Genomic DNA, 18,896 nt, shown 5'->3' with positions numbered 1-18,896 from the left:
ATCGTGGACATCTCATAGACCCCCAATAATATTTTTCACTTTCATAGACCCCTTGGAAGTCTTCGTAGACCCCTAGGAGTCTATATAGACCACTTTGTGAATCACTGGTTTAAATGATACTTATAAACGAGATTTGGAACTTGGCGATACAAAAGAAACAAAAACAAACTAGGGAGTTAAGGTTTTATCAAATCCACTGTAACTTTTCACGTAAATTCAAAATAATCTACCCTCTTTCCTCCCCTGCCGTCCTGCTGAAGGTTTTGACTAGAGCGTCGTAATCTTTATTTCTGATGATATGTCTAAAACTTATTTAAAAAAAAACAACGAACCACACTTACAAGAGTTTTCTCATCCCAGCATTAATAAGTATTCGGCAACCAGTATTCGTGGTGAACCATTGTTTTCTATCAATTGGTCACTGCTCGTCTGATACCATCATTGTCCACTCCTCTGTAATCATCGTCTTTTGCAGTAGCTGTGTTTTAGTATTATTATTTATTGTATTTTTTTTTAGTTATTTTCAAGTGCACATTGGTCAAACCATTGTTGATGCTTCTAAAAGAAGAATTAGGCGACTATCAATAGGATGAGATTGTGTGGTGGATTATAAATTAAAATTTGCCCATTGTATTTTCAAATGAATGATTCCTGTAGTTTTGATTATAGTTAATTTTTAAAAACTATTTTTGTTCAAAATGAATATAATATCCAATTATATCTTTGAAAAAGGCCCTTTTTTGTTTACGCTGATTGAACAAAACAAGTTAACAGTTGTCATCCTACAAATAAAACGGTTTAAGTGATGGTGCATTGCACAGTGGATTTATTTCATCTACAATTTATGTCAGCGGTTCTCAAACTGGGTCGCCCACCTAGCGGGTGCTTGATATGCTGATAAGGGGGTGCATATGCCGTCTTTTTTTTTTTCTTATTTTGTCTTAATGGACAAGCCATTTTATATTTGCATTGAAATTATACATCCATATTTGAGTATTGGGTATTGAATATTTGGTATTATTAACAATGTTTAAAAGTGTAAGTCATTAAAATAAATAAGTGACATGTTTTCTTCTTCTTACTAGGAGAAGTTATGGAAATACATTTGTGAAGATCAGAGAAAACGCTTGGCTCCGCGGTCTGCTGGAGGAACTTTTAGTGCTTCCCGAGAATCTCTTACTAGTCAAAAAAGGAGGGTTGGGCGAATGTAATTTTTTTTTGGGGGTCTAGGGTGCGTGACTTGATAAGTTTGGGAAATGAAAGGATCATATACCTTGTGATGTTGCTAGTTCAGGCTGTCTTGAAGTCAACCAATTACTCTGCAATCGTTTGGGTGTAATTGTTCGGGTGTATTACGTGCAGTTGACCAACAAGTCAAACAAGAACTGGCACATCGATTATAACTAGTGAAGAGATGTAGTCAACACTGACGAACAATTGTACATGGGTTTATTATGATAAAAGGCCACAGTAGAAGTCTCTGTCACTAAACACGTCGTTACCCTGGATTGTTCTATTGCTAACTGATTTTTCGGTCTCTAACCCAACATATCCCAAACGTCACTAGTCCCGTTCAATATGCGTCTTCTATGGTGCGTCGCTAAATAACTAACCTATATAAATACGGTGTCTAACAGATTCCTCCCCCCCTTGAAAAAAAAATATGTCAATATTTTTCCACTACTGTCAAGTCTTACAAGGGCATTTTCAATTTAAGGGGAAGACCACAAACATAAAATCTTGATCTCTTCATCTTGACATCTTCATCTTGACAGTTCCTCATATTCATGTCAATGTTCATAACAGTTCATAACATTCCAGAATCATCTTCATTGGTACACAGTTCATCATGGAGGAAAATGTGGCATCTTATGGGTACGTCCTACACATCTCAAATGTTCTTTACTGGTAGTAATCTGATAAAATACAATATTTCAAAAAAACAATTATAAACTTTATTTACACATTCAATAAATTTTTTTTTCTTACCACCCTTTTATATGCTTTTGTCCATTTTTCTTTTATACTCACCCTTTTCCATAGAACTAACTTTCGTCAATGATATATGAAATGATTCACACAAAAAAAAAAATATCCATACTTACTTTCAAATGCTTAACATCAAATTTACTTATCTCCCTTTTCCATAACATATAAATGGTGTCAATATATTAATATATATTACATACTCAATATAATCATAGTTTATTTACAAAATTATTTCACTTCAATGTCATTCTAGACAATAGATCAGCTACAATATTCACAGATCCACTAATAGCTTTCACTTCAAATTTATATTCCTGTAGTAATAAGAACCATCTATAAACACGACTGTTTTTCATGCTCTTTTGCTGTATATACTGAATAGGTTTATGATCAGTTAATAATATGAATTTCCTTCCTATTAAATAGCTCTCTAGCTTAGTAATTACCCATATTACAGCTAAGACTTCTCTTTCAATGACACTATATTTTTTTTCTGCCTCTGACAATTTTCTACTTACATATAATATAGGATATATTATAGACAATATAATATAGACAACCACCAATAGCATTACCAGATGCATCATTTGTGACATAAAATATTTTGTCTTTATCAGGTAGTCTTAATATTAATTCATGACTAAAAACATTTTTAATTCTGTCAATAGCTTTCACACATTCCTCATTACAAACTACTTTTTGAGGTTTTCCTTTTTTAAGTAAGTCATTTAGTGGATTCACTATTTCTGCTAAGTTCTTTATAAACTTTCTGTAATAATTTACTATTCCTAATATGCTTTTAATTTGTCTTTTTGTTGTAGGTATTTCAATATTAAGTACTTTCTTTATGTTATCTTCAATAGGGCTAATCATGTTGTTATTTACTTTATGTCCTAAGAAAATTATTTCCTCCAATCCTATTTCTACTTTTTCTGCTTGAATTGTAAGTCCACTTTCTTTTATTATTTTGAACACTTCTTTTACATCTACCAAATGTTCCTCCCAACTATTATTAAAAATACATATGTCATCCAAATAGCAAATAACATTTTCTTTGTTTCCAATTATCATGTTCATCATTCTATTAAATGTGGCAGGTGCATTTACTAATCCAAAACTCATATAATTCCATTGAAAAATACCATATGGTGTTACAAATGCTGTGTAAGGTTTTGCATTTTCTGTTAAAGGTATTTGCCAATAACCTTTAGTTAAATCCAATTTAGTAAAAAATTTTGCTCCATTTAATTTATGTAAAATATCCTCTATATTTGGCATTGGATATGGGTCAAATTCTGTGATGTTGTTAAGTTTCCTATAATCAATACATAACCTTATATCTCCATTCTTCTTTTTGGCTATCACAATTGGTGAAGCATAAGGAGATGTTGATGGCTCAATTATACCTGATTCTAGTAAATTGTCTATTTCTTTCTTTACTTTGTCTTGTAAATGTAGCGGTATTCTATATGGTTTAAGCTTGATAGGTTTTGTGTCTGTTACTTTAATGTCATGTTTAATAATATTAGTTTTTCCTGGTATGCTGGAAAAAATTTCTTTGTATTCCTGTATTATTTTAGTTATATCTTTTGACTTTTCCTTAGTTAAATTATTAAGATTAATCTTTTGCCAAGTTTGATTCTCTTTTGTTTCTATTACAGGTATTTCCTTAATATCATTTTCATTGTGATTTTCATTTGTTATTATCATCAAGCATTCTTCTCTTTCTGAAAATTTATTTTCTATTTCCTCCTGAATGTTTTGTATTAACTCATCTTCTCTATCATGATACAGTTTCAAATTATTTATGTGATATGTTTTAATTTTCCCATTTATTTCAATTTGATAATTCACATCACTAATTTGTTTTATCACTTTAAATGGACCTTTCCATTGTTTACCAATTTTATTTTTCAGGTTATTTATTAATATTAATACATTGTTTCCTACTTCTAGTGTTTTCAATTGTCTTTTCTTATTTAGATTCTCATGAGCACTTTGTTTGTATTTCTTATTGTTGTTATATGCTTGAGTCCATATTTCTTTCAATTCTGTTGTGATTGTTGTTTCACTGTCATTATTTAATTTATTCTCATTGCCTATTAGATTTTCTTTAAAAACATCTAATTCATCTCTGGGTTTTCTTCCATGTATTATTTCATATGGTGAAAATTGTGTTGCTTCATGGATGTTGTTTCTATGAGCAAATAGTACATAGTTAATGTAATGATCCCACTTGTTCTGATTATTCTGAATTATTTTTGTTAGTGATCTTTTTAATGAACCACCATATCGTTCACATAAATCGTTACTCTCTGGGTGGTAAACCGAAGAGTATATGTGTTGTATATTGTATTGTTTAGTCCATTTCTTAAATTGTTCTGACTTAAACTGAGATCCCTGATCACTCAATATAATTTTAGGTATACCATGTCTTGTAATTACTTTTTGAGTTATGGCATTAATGATATTTTCTGCACTTGTATTTGATAATGGAATTGCCTCTGGATATCTACTAAACATGTCTATTACTGTTAGAATGTATTTGTTATTATTTTCAGTTTGAATTAAAGGACCTATTAAATCAATAGATACTTTCTGAAATGGTTTTGTAGGTTCATCCATTTCTTGAATAGGTGCTTTATTCACTAGGCTTTTGTTAGATCTCTTTTGACATATGTCACATGAGTTTATGTATTTGTTGATTGTTGCTTTCATTTTGGGCCAAAATACTTGTTTTGACAAATTCCTATAACATTTCTTTACTCCCCTATGTGCTGCTAAATTATTATCATGTGTCATGATTAAAACATCTTTCCAATATTTCTGTGGTAAGACAAGTTGTTTTATTTTCTTGTTATCATTACTTGTTTGTCTAAACAATATTTTATTTTCTATACAGAATTTCTCCATTGGATTATTATTGTTTTTATCTGATATTCTTGAATAAATTTTCCCAATAATATTGTCATTCATTTGTTCTAATGCAAATTTGGGTATTGTTTCTTTTTCACTTTGAGATATTTGTGTTTCAAGACTATTTTGTGTTTCATTTTCTATCTCTCTTTCCTTAACATCTGTATTTTCTATTTGTATTACATTACTGGTTTCTTTTTCTTTATCATTACTTATTACATTTATTGTATTTTCCTGTTTCTCATCTTTTTTATCCATTGATCTTGTTATTATCATACTTGTTATATTTTGTGTTTCTATGTTTTCATGATTTTGTCTTATGTTTTTGTATTTGTTTTGCCAGTCTTCTAATTCTTTTCTTGAACATTCTTTAACTCCTTTTATGTTTCCTACTAACATATCATATCTCATTTCTGGTATTGCAATGCCATCACAATAGCCAGTGAAAAATGGAGTTTCAATGTACACCCTTATAGCTTTAAATTCCCTTACGGTGCCATCTGCTAATTCTACTTTCCTAGTAAACCCTTTATACCAATGAGGTTTGACAAATTTAGTTTTTACTGCCAAAGTGTTACAACCTGAATCCCTGATTAATTCCACCGGAATTCTATCTACAAACCCTGGGTACACTGCAAAATTGTTCCTATTTCCTTCCATGAAATATATCCTATCTGTACCTTTATTTTTGTATTCCCTACTGTAACTCCTATTTCTATAATTTCCCCTGTCATTCCTATCTCTACTCCTATATCTACTGTTATTTTGTTCATTGTATCTATTTCTACTTCCAGACCTACTATTCCCTCTTCTACAGTTAGCTGCTATATGACCTTTTCCTTGACATTTAAAACAGGTTATTTCATTATATTTTCTATTTCCACTATTTGATCTGTTTCTATTTCTACTTCTATCAACATTTTCTTTGGTGTATCCTATTACATCTACTTTGCTCTTATCCCTATCAGAAAATGGTTTATTTGGATAGGCATTTTTGTATACTCTCATTATCTCTGTTATTTCATCTATAGTTTTTGGATTTCTTTCTCTAATAAAAGATTGTAATTGAGGATCACATTTATTTACAAAGTTGTCCACTAGAATAAAATTTTTTAATCCTTCATAAGAGTTTGTCACTTTTTCTAATTTTACCCACTTATTGAAAAAATCCTTTTCCATATTAATGGTAGTTTGGGGTTCTATTCCTAATGATGGTATATTGTCAAAATATTTCTTTCTGAATGTTGTAGCATTATGACCATATGCATTCAATAACTCTCTTTTTAAAACCTGATAGCTATCATCAATATGATGGTCATGATTTTGGCATATTGTTAGAGCTTGACCATGAACAAAGTCTATCAGTATTTCAGACCACTCTTCTTCAGGCATATTAAATGTAGACATTTTTGCCTCATATCTTTTCAAAAAATCACCAATGTCATCCTTCTGTTCATCAAAACTTTGTATTTTTCTCTTTAGCCATGTTTGTGAATTAGGGTTGTCTCTTTGAGTGGTATAATTATTTGAGTTGTTTGTGTTATTTCCTTGTTCAATTTGAGCTCTGGCTTGTGCTGCATCCAATCTCATCTTCTGCATTTTAGCTTCATGTTCTCTAATTTTTTCTCTTTCTTTGTCTTGTCTTTCTATCTCTTGTCTTTGACGTTCTGTTTCTTCCCTCACAACTTGCTGTACATAAGCTGCTAAGTCCTTTCCTTTTAACTCCATAGCCTTTCCATCCTGCATAGCTGTTTCCTTAACCTCCTTAAGGTCCACATATGATGATGTAGCCATTGTGTTTTATATTTTATATATATATTTTTACTTAGCCTATATTGGTTATGGCTATACTTTAAACTTATTTTATATTTAAGTTTTTACAAACTTTTATCCAAGTTTTAAATGTTATGTCTCTATCTATAGATTTAGTAAATGAGTAAATCTAGTCTGAGTTATTATGGCGATGGTTATATTCAAATCTGTATATTAGGTCTAGTATCACACAAATTTAAATCTAGTATATTGTAGTATGTATAATAATACTATTTAGATCTATAGTTATCAAGAGCACCATGACTATTAGTATGAATAACTATGATCAATTTTAAAATCTGGTATGACTGAAGTCACAGTGAAGTGTTTAGAGTCAATTCAAAGACTGTCTAGAGTCTAGATCTAGAGTAGATTATGGTTCTATTTAACCATACGAAATAAATATGTGTATACAGTGTCAACTATATCTTCAACAAGATATATATATCTAGAATGTACTACCTTCATTCATCTTTCAATTAATAATATTCCAAATTCGAGTCTAGATAATTTAATTGTACCAAAGAAATGTACAAAATTTGTAGATCTATATTTAGCCAGACGACAGTGTTTGACTACATAGCCAGTTTCGGCATTATTCTCATGGTAAAATCATATTTGATTTTAACCGCTCAAACTAAAATTATTTTAGTCTGATTCACAGTAAAAGAATCCTACCCGCACTTTCTATCATTAAGTGAAAAAAAAATACAGATCTAATTAAATTAATAAAAATAAATAATTTAAAATAATATAAACAAATGAAATAAGTAAATGAGACTATCGCTATGGGTTGGGATATGACAATATGGCACACAATGATAACGTCACGAAGTAACCAGGCAACAACGGATATGACGTTTACACAAACAAAACAAATTACAACTCTAAACGTATAATATAGCTTTTCATCTAAATTACGTCTTCTACCCCGACGGGTTTTAAGGCGCACCACCTGATTTTACTCAGGCTAACGTACCAAATTTAGACAAAATCTATTTCTAAGGGCAATCTAAACATATACTAATAAGAAAAATGGCACTTAGCTTTTGATAAGAAAGATCCCTTTGTTCGGACTCCCGAATATGCTAGATCACAACAAATTCCACTGCCTCTCTTCCAGTTCTGACTCTGTTCTCCGGTGCTACCAGTATCCCACGTAATGCCACAGATGTCCTGATATGCCACAGCAAAATGTTCTAGTTTCTTCGACGACTGTTGATGACCGTATGTGTAGTTCCGACGACCTTGTGTACACAGTTACTGACGAATAGGTTAACGGTTCTTCTGGCGATGACTTGACTTGTGTAGACGACTACTGACAAATAACAGTCTCTTGACGGCAACTTGATCTGGACGACTGACGAATAACGAATTTCTTGACGATGACTTGATCTGGGCTGACGAATAACGGCTTTCTTGACGATGACTTGATCTGGGCTGACGAATAACGACTTTCTTGACGATGACTCGATCTGGGCTGACGAATAACGGTTCTCTAAGAATAGTTCACTGCTTCTGCTGCTACTCTGGTAGTACGACGAAGTTTGCTGTTGTACTCTGCTTCATTAGACCAAACTGTCCAATCAAGGTCACCTCCGACGACGTTCCGTTAGACGATTAACGGTTTTCTACGAAATTAAGTGGATGTAGCTGTTTCCACAACTTCAATATCAGCACGTCTAGATATCGTCTAGACCAACGAATACTAGATAAATCAATGTTCAGTAATGATAAATATTACTTCACTAACCTTCCAAAGGTTAAACACAGTGACCGTTATAAACGTGGCAAGCAACCGGTTCAATGAGCAAACTGCTCCACAAGAATCTCTCCAAGGGTAAGACGACAGAGCGATTTCGATTTAGTTAGCTACCAAACTTGTAGTACTCACAATACTTCTGACAGCGGGCAAACTGTCCTTCTCGAAACTGACGAGGTAAAACTTGATACTCGATGTGGCTCCTATGACGAAGAAAAAAATATGTTCAACAGGTTCACTAACGATCTCTCACCCGTTATGAATGAACGGTTTCTCTGGTTGTAGGTCGATTCAGCATATGAAGATCAGGCTTTGATAATATACTGGTTAAGTAGACCAGACGTTACGATGATTACTGTCCTGACGAAGGTCACCCTGAGTTAACGGCTCGTTGAACGTGCGATCAAACAGGCGACGACTGCATGTAGATCTAGAACAAAGTCACTCTGCGATACTGCTGTGTTCAGCCGTACTCCGATGAAATCTTATATCTTCGAGTGCACGACCCTCACCTGAGTAAACGTTCTGCTTCGAGGTCCGGTTCGATGTTCGTCGGGCTTCGAGGTTCGGGCTTCGAGGTTCGGGGTCGCCACTGTGATGTTGCTAGTTCAGGCTGTCTTGAAGTCAACCAATTACTCTGCAATCGTTTGGGTGTAATTGTTCGGGTGTATTACGTGCAGTTGACCAACAAGTCAAACAAGAACTGGCACATCGATTATAACTAGTGAAGAGATGTAGTCAACACTGACGAACAATTGTACATGGGTTTATTATGATAAAAGGCCACAGTAGAAGTCTCTGTCACTAAACACGTCGTTACCCTGGATTGTTCTATTGCTAACTGATTTTTCGGTCTCTAACCCAACATATCCCAAACGTCACTAGTCCCGTTCAATATGCGTCTTCTATGGTGCGTCGCTAAATAACTAACCTATATAAATACGGTGTCTAACAACCTAAATATACCATATCTAGAGATATTGTCGACTCAATAATTCTATGGAAAGTATCCCAAATTACACTCGGGGAATGGTACAAAATAAAACTGTCTGGCTCCCAGGGAGAGTTGAATGAGTGCTGTAGCCAAAATTAGAAGACAGAAAAAAAAAATCGTAGTTTCCTTGAACTGAAAACTTTCAGCATCACGTGAGCTGTGCTGGGGGGAAAAACGTGGGCCACGTGATTGTCACGTGGATTGTCAAAGTCTAGGAATATAAGAACATTTTCTTGTTAGCCATAGGCCCGAACTTAATTCATTGAACACCGGCACTCGCGGTTCACGTCAATACCTCCCATCCACCCTTCACCTTTCTGTCCCGTCTCTTTGACTAATTCAAACATGGACGCCTTTCCTGAAAGTTGTAAATGTAATGGTCATGTCGCGGCCCACGCCCGTTTGTCCAGCGCTGCATCGCCCATTCATGCTTTGATGACGGAATAGTTTTTTTTTTCTTTTTTTTTTTACCTCGTGTGTATTTTTGGCGGTCCTAAAGTAAAATCGATCCTGCAGTAGTCCACTATTTTGTACCGAGAAGCTGTGGGCTGCCACTTGAAAGGCTGAGGTGAACTAGAGTTCCTCTCTTGTTGGTTGGTTTGTTTTGCATTCCTATTGCGGGATCAGCACAACCACTGATCATTTCAAAAAGCTCTTATTTAATACAAAGTTTATATCAACTCAGTCTGTCTGTCTGGTAAACATTTTTAAACACGTTAGTGCTTCCCGTTCTCGGATGAAGTTGAAACTTTGTACACTTATTCAGTGGGGATTGATTAATTGTTTCTTATCGAAAAGAGACGGGGCAGAAAGGTGAAGGGTAGGGAAATAAATCTTACTGTATTGAGCTGTAGATGTAGAGTAGTTCCCATTAGATAAGCTTTGCAATATATATATATATATATATTGATATGTCTCAATGGCACTGCACTAGATATGTCTCTTTGACACCAGTATGTTGTTGACGGTGGTTGAATTGTAGCACCAGACTGCTGGGAGACAGCTAAATAGAAGTAGGCATATTATATTTTAACTTATACAACATACGATCAAATGATTCACTTATACAGAGCAGGTGTTACCATTCTTTTGTTTCTACTCTATTCAAGACACCGCTACTACTGCATTTTAACCTGGGAGCCCTGCTCCCAGATGTTTAGTTTATTGTGACAATAGGGCTACAGATACAATCGACCTAGATCAGTGATTCCCAAACGTTTTCCTTAACGGAACACTTCGCACATTCTGGGCATTTAGCGGAACATTTTGCTAATTTTGTTTTAGAGAGAGTTAATTCACATGGTAGCCTACTAGCTAACTATTCCAGTAGTTCCTGGAACACAGTATGGGAAACACTGACCTAGATCTACTTCTTTGTTTAGCATGATAAACAGCTTGAAATCTTCTTTAGCAATGCCTTTCAATAGCCTGGTACATCCCTTTGTTGAAACGGACTAATCCCTTTTTTTTTTCATCAATTATGTTAATGTTTAATGCACATGTTTCCACCAACTTATATAACGTCATGTGATGTGTATGCTCATTAAAAATAGGGCAGGCTTATAGCTAGTGTTTTTAGTATTCAAAAGATTGGCCATGCCTCACGGCCCCAAAGTCCGGGTGGAAACGTTGGAGAGGTGAATCGGCAATCAAAACCGGACTCCCGGTGGAATACCCTGTGAGGCCGAGAGGTGAATCGGCAATCAAAACCGGACTCCCGGTGGAATACCATGTGAGGCCGAGAGGTGAATCGGCAATCAAAACCGGACTCCCTGTGGAATACCCTGTGAGGCCGAGAGGTGAATCGGCAATCAAAACCGGACTCCCGGTGGAATACCCTGTGAGGCCGAGAGGTGAATCGGCAATCAAAACCGGACTCCCGGTGGAATACCCTGTGAGGCCGAGAGGTGAATCGGCAATCAAAACCGGACTCCCGGTGGAATACCCTGTGAGGCCGAGAGGTGAATCGGCAATCAAAACCGGACTCCCGGTGGAATACCCTGTGAGGCCGAGAGGTGAATCGGCAATCAAAACCGGACTCCCGGTGGAATACCCTGTGAGGCCGAGAGGTGAATCGCAATCAAAACCGGACTCCCGGTGGAATACCCTGTGAGGCCGAGTTCATTGCACATCTGGGGCACCGTATTAAGAATCGTCCCGAGACATGACGTTAAACTGCGCTCCTCTTTCCTTAGCACTTTTGGAGCTCAAAAGTGCCCTACTTCTTTTCTATCATTGTGTCTGCCTCCTCTTTTCCTAAGTCTGCCTTCATTGATCATCACACTGTCTCCTTAACTTTAAATTCTCACTACGTCCTAGACCAGTCCGTTTGCCGTGGACTGCGACGGGTAAGGGGGGATAAAGAGATCCTGGTGTTTGAGTGGTGGCTATCTGAGGATAAACCACAACAACACAATACTTTGGCTCCAAGTTCCCCTAGACCTGAGACCCAGATGGCCCGCTCTGGGTCAACCGGCTGGTCATGCCGAGCTACCAGCATAGGTCGTCGACATATGCTGGAGGGCGGTGGCTGGAGGGTCAATCAGGGAGCTGCTGTATCGGACACATGTCCGATGTAGCAGCTGACTGAGTATAGCACCTGTGTAGCCCTGGCGGGCTCATTCTGGACATCCGAATGGCCCGTCCCCTTGTTGGACTCGATGGCGGGTGGGGAGCACAGGTGCCGAATTAACCAAAATATATATGGACAAAAAAACACACACAAAACTACTTGCCCCAGACCTATGTCTGGGCAAGAAACGACGAATTGACGATAAAAAAGAGGAGGTCCCAAAAAGCTGTGCCACCTGGCCATCATTTCTGGTGGTTAGATGCACAGAGGAGGGAAAAAGCCTGACCAAGTTGAGCCCTTTTATTATCTATAAGGGACTCAAGTCAGTAGTGGGAGAGCCCAAGAGTGTGTCTAAGCTACACAAAACAATGGAACTCCTTGTAGAAGTAGACAGCAAGACACACTCTGATGGGCTTTTAAGATGCAGAAGACTCTGTGATCTCCAAGTGGAAGTCATGCCACACAAGAGTCTGAACACCAGCAGAGGTGTAATCAGCTCTAGGGACCTACTGGAATGTTCCGAGAAGGAAATAGTGGAGGGCATTGAAGGAGTCACCCATGCCCGGCGCATTACCAGGCGCAGGGAGGGTGAGGAGGTCAAAACCGCCACTATTATCCTCACATTCGGAACTAGGACACCGCCAGAGTATGTGAAGGCAGGATACCTACGAGTTCCAGTGAGGCCCTACATACCTAACCCCATGAGGTGCTTCAAGTGCCAGGGTTATGGACACGGCGCGGCAGTCTGTAAGAGGAACACTGTGTGTGCCAGATGTGCTGGAGAGGGTCATGAGGACAAGGGCTGCACAGCCCAGTTCAAATGCCCAAACTGTCAAGCTGGCCACTCAGCCTACTCCAAGGACTGCCCTGTGTGGAAACAGGAGGTTGCCGTGCAGGAGTACAAGGCAAGAAACGGATGTACCTTTAGCCAGGCGAAATCGGCTGTACTGGCCCTACCCAAGGGCCAATTCGGCTTGACAAAGACCTACGCCCAGGCTGTTGCTAAGAAAGGAAGATCCATAGCCACACAGACGGACACATTGACCCCACCACCCCCTCCTCCTCCCCCAACTCAGAAGAAAACACCGCCAAAGAACACACCTCTGAAGAAACAAGAAAGCCCTGTTGTCATGCTAAAGAACAGGTTCTCTGTGCTCGCTGATGAGAGCATGGAGACTGAGCAGCATGTCAAAACCAATACTCCGGGAGAACCCGGAGACATCATGTCTGACACAGGTTCTCCTCAGAGAACCCAGCCAGACACCCCAACCTCTACTGAGTTAGAGGTTGACCAACTCCCTAAGGGGAGAAATCAAAGCGGAGAGGATGCCCGAGGTGAGAAAGGAGGAAATAACCTCCGCTCTAACCAGAGGGATCTCCCCTCTCCAGAGAGAAAGACTTCCCCCAAAAGGGGGTTGTCCTCCTCTCCATCCAAACCCAAGAATAAAAATACCAAGGTCACTGGAATAAAGGGAAACCCCTCCGGGGGCCTCCCAAGGCCAAATAGCTCCAAGTAGGTCATCTAAAATAAGCCATGGATTCCAGAATTGTACAGTGGAATTGTAGAGGCCTCAAGGCCAATTACGAGGAAATGCAGCTACTGATGGACTCTGAGACTCCTGTAGCTGTCTGCTTACAGGAAACATTTCTAAAAGATTGCATCAGCTTCCGAAGCTACCGTGCTTACACCAAGAATCTTGAGGATGCAGAGAGAGCATCAGGTGGAGTCTGTATCCTTGTGAAGGATAGCATCCCCCATGAGAGGGTAGAACTACAGACCACACTACAGGCCGTAGCAGCTAGGATAACCCTTCACAAGGTTATCACTTGCTGCAGCCTGTATCTACCACCAGGCGCTCCATTAAACCGAACAGACATGGAGGACCTATTGAAACAACTCCCCCGGCCTTATTTAATCCTTGGGGATTTCAATGCCCATAACACCATGTGGGGATCCAACAATACCGACACAAGAGGTCGTATGCTGGAGGATATCTTCCTCCAACATGATTTATGCATACTTAATGATGCATCACCGACCTACTTGCACCCAGGAACTGGATCATTCACATGCATTGACCTCACCGTATGCGTCCCCGGACTTCTGGACGATTTTAAATGGTCAGTTAGCAATGATCTACGGGGAAGTGATCACTTCCCAATCATCATTACTAACAATCTCCCTTCATTGGGACGACCTCAGCGGTGGAAACTGAATAAGGCCGATTGGGAACAATTCCAAAAAAGATGCTCTGAGGATATCACAGAAAATATCCTCCATGAACAGAACCCAGCTGATACCTTTGCTAGCAAGCTACTAAGTATAGCCAGGAAAGTTGTACCCCTAACCTCTGCAAATCCAAAACGGCCTAGCAAACCATGGTTTGATACAGCTTGCAAAAGTGCTATTGGTGATAGGAAAAAACGACTGGCTGCATTTATAAAGAATCCTTCCCAGGAAAACCTAAAGCTACTCAGGATAGCTAGAGCAAAGGCTAGACAAACCATACGGTCAGCCAAAAGGAATTCCTGGAGAAGTTTTGTCGGCAGTCTGGATGCCAAAACTTCTGCTAGAGCGGTTTGGAAGGCAGTAAGGCGAATCAAAGGGAAAGAATCAAATGCAATAGGGCATTTGAAAAACCAAGGACGAACTGTCACGTCCCCCAGAGAAATAGCTGACTGCCTTGCATCCTCAATAGCAGAAAAATCATCCACTGCACACTACACGCCAGAGTTCCAAAAAGTCAAAACCAGGGAGGAAAGACACCCCATTGATTTCAGGTCAGAGAACAATGAAGACTACAACAAACCGTTCTCGCTTGAGGAACTGAGGGAATCGCTGGACAAGTCACATGACACAGCGCCTGGAGAAGACGAAATCCATTACCAGTTCCTCAAGCACCTTCCCGAACCCTCATTGGCAGTCCTGCTAGGGGTCTATAACTGTGTGTGGCAAACAGGCGCTTTCCCAAACAGCTGGAGGAAAGCCACAGTTATACCGATACCTAAACCGGGAAGAGACGGCTCTGACCCAGCTAACTATCGACCAATAGCACTAACAAGCTGCATCTGCAAAACCATGGAAAGAATGATTAACAGTAGGCTGGTCTGGTACCTGGAAAGGAATAAAGTGATCTCAAACTACCAGTGCGGATTCCGGCAGGGGCGGACAACAACTGACCACCTGGTAAGGCTGGAAGCTTATATTAGAAATGCATTACTCAGAAGAGAACATCTAGTAGCTGTATTCTTCGATATAGAAAAGGCCTATGACACAACCTGGAAACATGGCATTCTACGTGACCTGGCGCTTATGGGGCTTAAGGGACACCTCCCCCTTTTTGTGGAGGAATTCCTGAAAGATCGAAAATTTCAGGTCCGAGTGGGCAACTCCGCTTCTGACACTCATGACCAGGAAATGGGTGTACCCCAGGGCAGCATTCTGTCAGTCACCCTGCTCAACATTAAAATAAATAGCATCATAAATGCGCTGTCCCCTGGCATAGAGTGCTCTTTGTATGTTGATGACTTTGTCATTCTTACTTATGGGAAAAACATGAACACCTTAGAAAGGAAATTACAGTTATGTTTAAACAAAATTCAGGGTTGGGCAAACTATAATGGTTTCAAATTCTCTGACTCCAAAACAGTTAGTATGCATTTTTGTAATCTAAGGGGGCTCCACCCAGACCCTGAACTATTTATACACAAAAAGAAGATCCCTGTCGTGAAAACTACAAAATTTTTAGGCCTCACCTTAGATTCCAAATTTAATTTTCTCCCCCACATTAAGGAACTTAAAAAGAAATGCCAAAAGTCATTAAACATACTAAGAGTACTCAGCCATACGGACTGGGGAGCTGACAGAGATACCTTGCTGCTGCTCTATCGGAGTCTAATTCGATCCAAGCTAGACTACGGATCCATAATATATGGAGCAGCAAGGAAGTCGTACCTAAAAATACTGGAACCAATACAAAATGCTGCCCTGCGTCTCTGTCTCGGCGCGTTTCGTACATCACCTATCCCAAGTCTCCATGTGGAGGCTGGAGAACTCCCCATGGATATAAGAATGAAAAAGCTTGCAATGCAGTATATAGTCAAGCTAAAATCCAACCCCACGAACCCTGCTTTTGACTCCATATTTAACCCCACAGAGGTAGAATTATACAATCGAAGGCCTAACGTCATACAGCCGTTGGGCCTTCGAATGAGAGAACCCATCCAAAATTTAACCCCACCCATTGACCAAATCTCTAAAATAGAAACCCCTCAGAATCCTCCTTGGCTAATTAAATTTATCCCTCCTTAATTTCAAAAAAGAAAATACAGACCCAAGCATACTACAAGTCCACTTTAGGGAACTGCAGGAGAGCTACGGAGATTGTGGCACCATCTACACAGACGGATCCAAAATGGAGGGAAAGGTCGCGTGTGCCTGCTCCTTTCGGAACAAAACAATCTCCCGTAGACTCCCCGATGGCTGCTCCATCTTTACGGCCGAATTGCACGCAATATTGCTTGCACTTATGGCCGTAAAAGCATCAGAAAGGAGTAAATTTATAATCTGCTCCGACTTCAAATCTGCATTGCAAGCTTTGGGGCGGATGAAGACTGACATCCCATTGGTACATAAGAGCCTGAAGCTGTTGGACCTAATAACAGCCGACCGTAGGGATGTCACCTTCATCTGGGTCCCCTCCCATGTTGGCATTGAGGGAAACGAAGCCGCAGACAGAGAAGCAAAGAGAGCCCTAAATCATGCGGTGTCAGGAACCCAAATTCCCTACTCGGACCTGAGACAAAGTATTGCCTCTGCCACCTATCGAGAGTGGCAGAACCGATGGGAGGCTGAGACTCACAGTAAACTCAGGCAGATTGTGGCGGATGTCAGGTGGCGGCCCACATCTAAGGGTCTGACAAGGCGTGGTAGCACAACCATGTCCAGACTTAGGATTGGCCACACCTACATCACGCACTCTTTTGTACTGAAGAGAGAGGAGCCCCCACTTTGCGAGTACTGTGACTCTCGCCTCACCGTGGAACATATCCTCGTTGATTGCCCCAGATACCAGGATGTCAGGGCGAAACATTTTAGAGCCACTAATCTAAAAACACTATTTAATAATGTCGACCCTGGGAAGGTACTGGGCTTTATTCGGGAAGTGGGGCTATCTACGAAGATCTGATTTCTGAATTTGTGAACATGCACTATTTACATTAGATTTTTACCAAATATTTAAATTTTTACTACCTTTACTATTTTAACTGTGAATAGACCTTAATTTTAATTATATTACTGTATAGAATCTGGCCCTTGTTGTTTAGAGAGAGAGTAGTCCTTAAGGGACTGCAGGCACGACATGGCCTAAATTGTGCCGATGTGCCTCAAATCAACAAATCAACCGTATTAAGAACTTAGTATCTTGTCACACTGTCCAAGAAGGTGTTGTGTTTTTAGGGTCTCCCTATCACTGTACAGGAAGAACACTCACACACAGGGTCGGACTGGCTTAAAAAACCGGTCAGGGAAATTTGGTCATGGCGGCGGCCCACTTCATCATTAGTTTCATATAAATTTTTTCAATAATTTAATATTACTACTTATTATTAATTTAATTTAATTTTTATATATTTTTCTTTAGTTTCTATAATTATTTCATATATATATATATATAAAAATAATAATAATGAAATTTTTAAGTTCAAAAACCCTACTTTAAGTAGTAAGAATGTTTTTATTTATTACATGTTCAAATTCGTAAATATGCAAAACAACAATAAACAGTTAAATAACTCCTAGTTTTAACAACCTAAACATAAGAAACACTAGAGTCTAAAATTTCAATTCACTATAAACTAATATAACAGCTTTTTCATCGTTTCACTAGTCGATGCTAAAACATCAATGATTTCATTGTTATTGATTCTTGGAAGAAGGTCCTTCTCACAAGACATCAGCATGAATGATTGTAAAGTTGACTGGCTCAGCAAATTTCTTAATCTGTTCAAAATGTATTTCAATTGTGAAAACCACCTCTCACAAGCAACTTGTGATGAGGATAATGTCAAAACAAATTTGTAAGCCAGATACAAATTTGAATAAGCAAGACTTTGCAAATTAAACTTCTGGAGAACAAAATAACAACAAACAATACAATTTTTGCAAGATTTGCATTTATTTCTGTGGTTGTTGCCTGGTAATTCTACTGATTCAGACTGAGACAGAGTCTGATACTTCCATTTCAAAGATCAAATTATATTCATCTTCAAGAGTTGTTTGAAAATTTTCCCATTTTCTTGCAAAATCCAATAATTCAGTTTAAAGATGATCTTTTGTGACAGTATCATCAAATGTTTTGAGCAACCCACTCAGGTGCTGCAGTGCATCACTGGGCATTCTTTTCAGAATTTCTGCAAAATTTCTTAGATCTAAACAAGATAAATCAGCGTCAAGACTACCATGCTCAGAGAATCTCTGTTTTAAACTATTAATTACTTGATCCATAACCATGTTGTGAACATTTACACGAAATTTATCTTTCGCACTTTCAAGTGGTTGGTTGGCTAGAATTCTTTGTTCTTTCAAAACAGTCTGCACTTCAATGTCGAGCTTTCTTGTTTCTAGTTCACTGGTTGCAAATGTTGAGAAATGTGTAGCTGCTTGAAAACTAGAATCAACATTTCTATCTACTTTGCTTAATTCATTGATACTGTCTTGAACCATCTTATAGGCTCGTAGTATATCCATTCCAGTTGTTTGCAAATATTCAGATAATGGCGTTGTGTGTTCAAATATTTTCAGAAATAATTGTGCCGTTAGAATAAATTCAAAACTTGTCAATGAATCT

General features: G+C 38.5%; 1 protein-coding gene and 1 long non-coding RNA gene across 2 annotated transcripts in view; one reads left to right on the top strand and one right to left on the bottom strand.

The window, feature by feature from the left end:
- The window catches only part of LOC106057118 (GTP cyclohydrolase 1-like), a 59,957-nt gene that overhangs the window by 23,874 nt on the left and 17,187 nt on the right, over positions 1-18,896 (top strand). The window lies entirely within an intron of this gene.
- LOC129925160 (uncharacterized) lies at positions 1,737-8,294 on the bottom strand. The gene is made up of 2 exons (XR_008776937.1): positions 7,180-8,294; positions 1,737-1,916 (listed from the first exon to the last, which is right to left on the bottom strand). It is a non-coding gene; the product is annotated as an uncharacterized LOC129925160 (long non-coding RNA).

The sequence above is a fragment of the Biomphalaria glabrata genome, chromosome 3 (genome assembly GCF_947242115.1).
Source record: "Biomphalaria glabrata chromosome 3, xgBioGlab47.1, whole genome shotgun sequence".
Taxonomy (NCBI): Eukaryota; Metazoa; Mollusca; class Gastropoda; family Planorbidae; genus Biomphalaria; species Biomphalaria glabrata.
The sequence above is the reverse complement of the archived record's forward strand: the minus strand, read 5'-3'. Positions and strand labels throughout refer to the sequence as shown.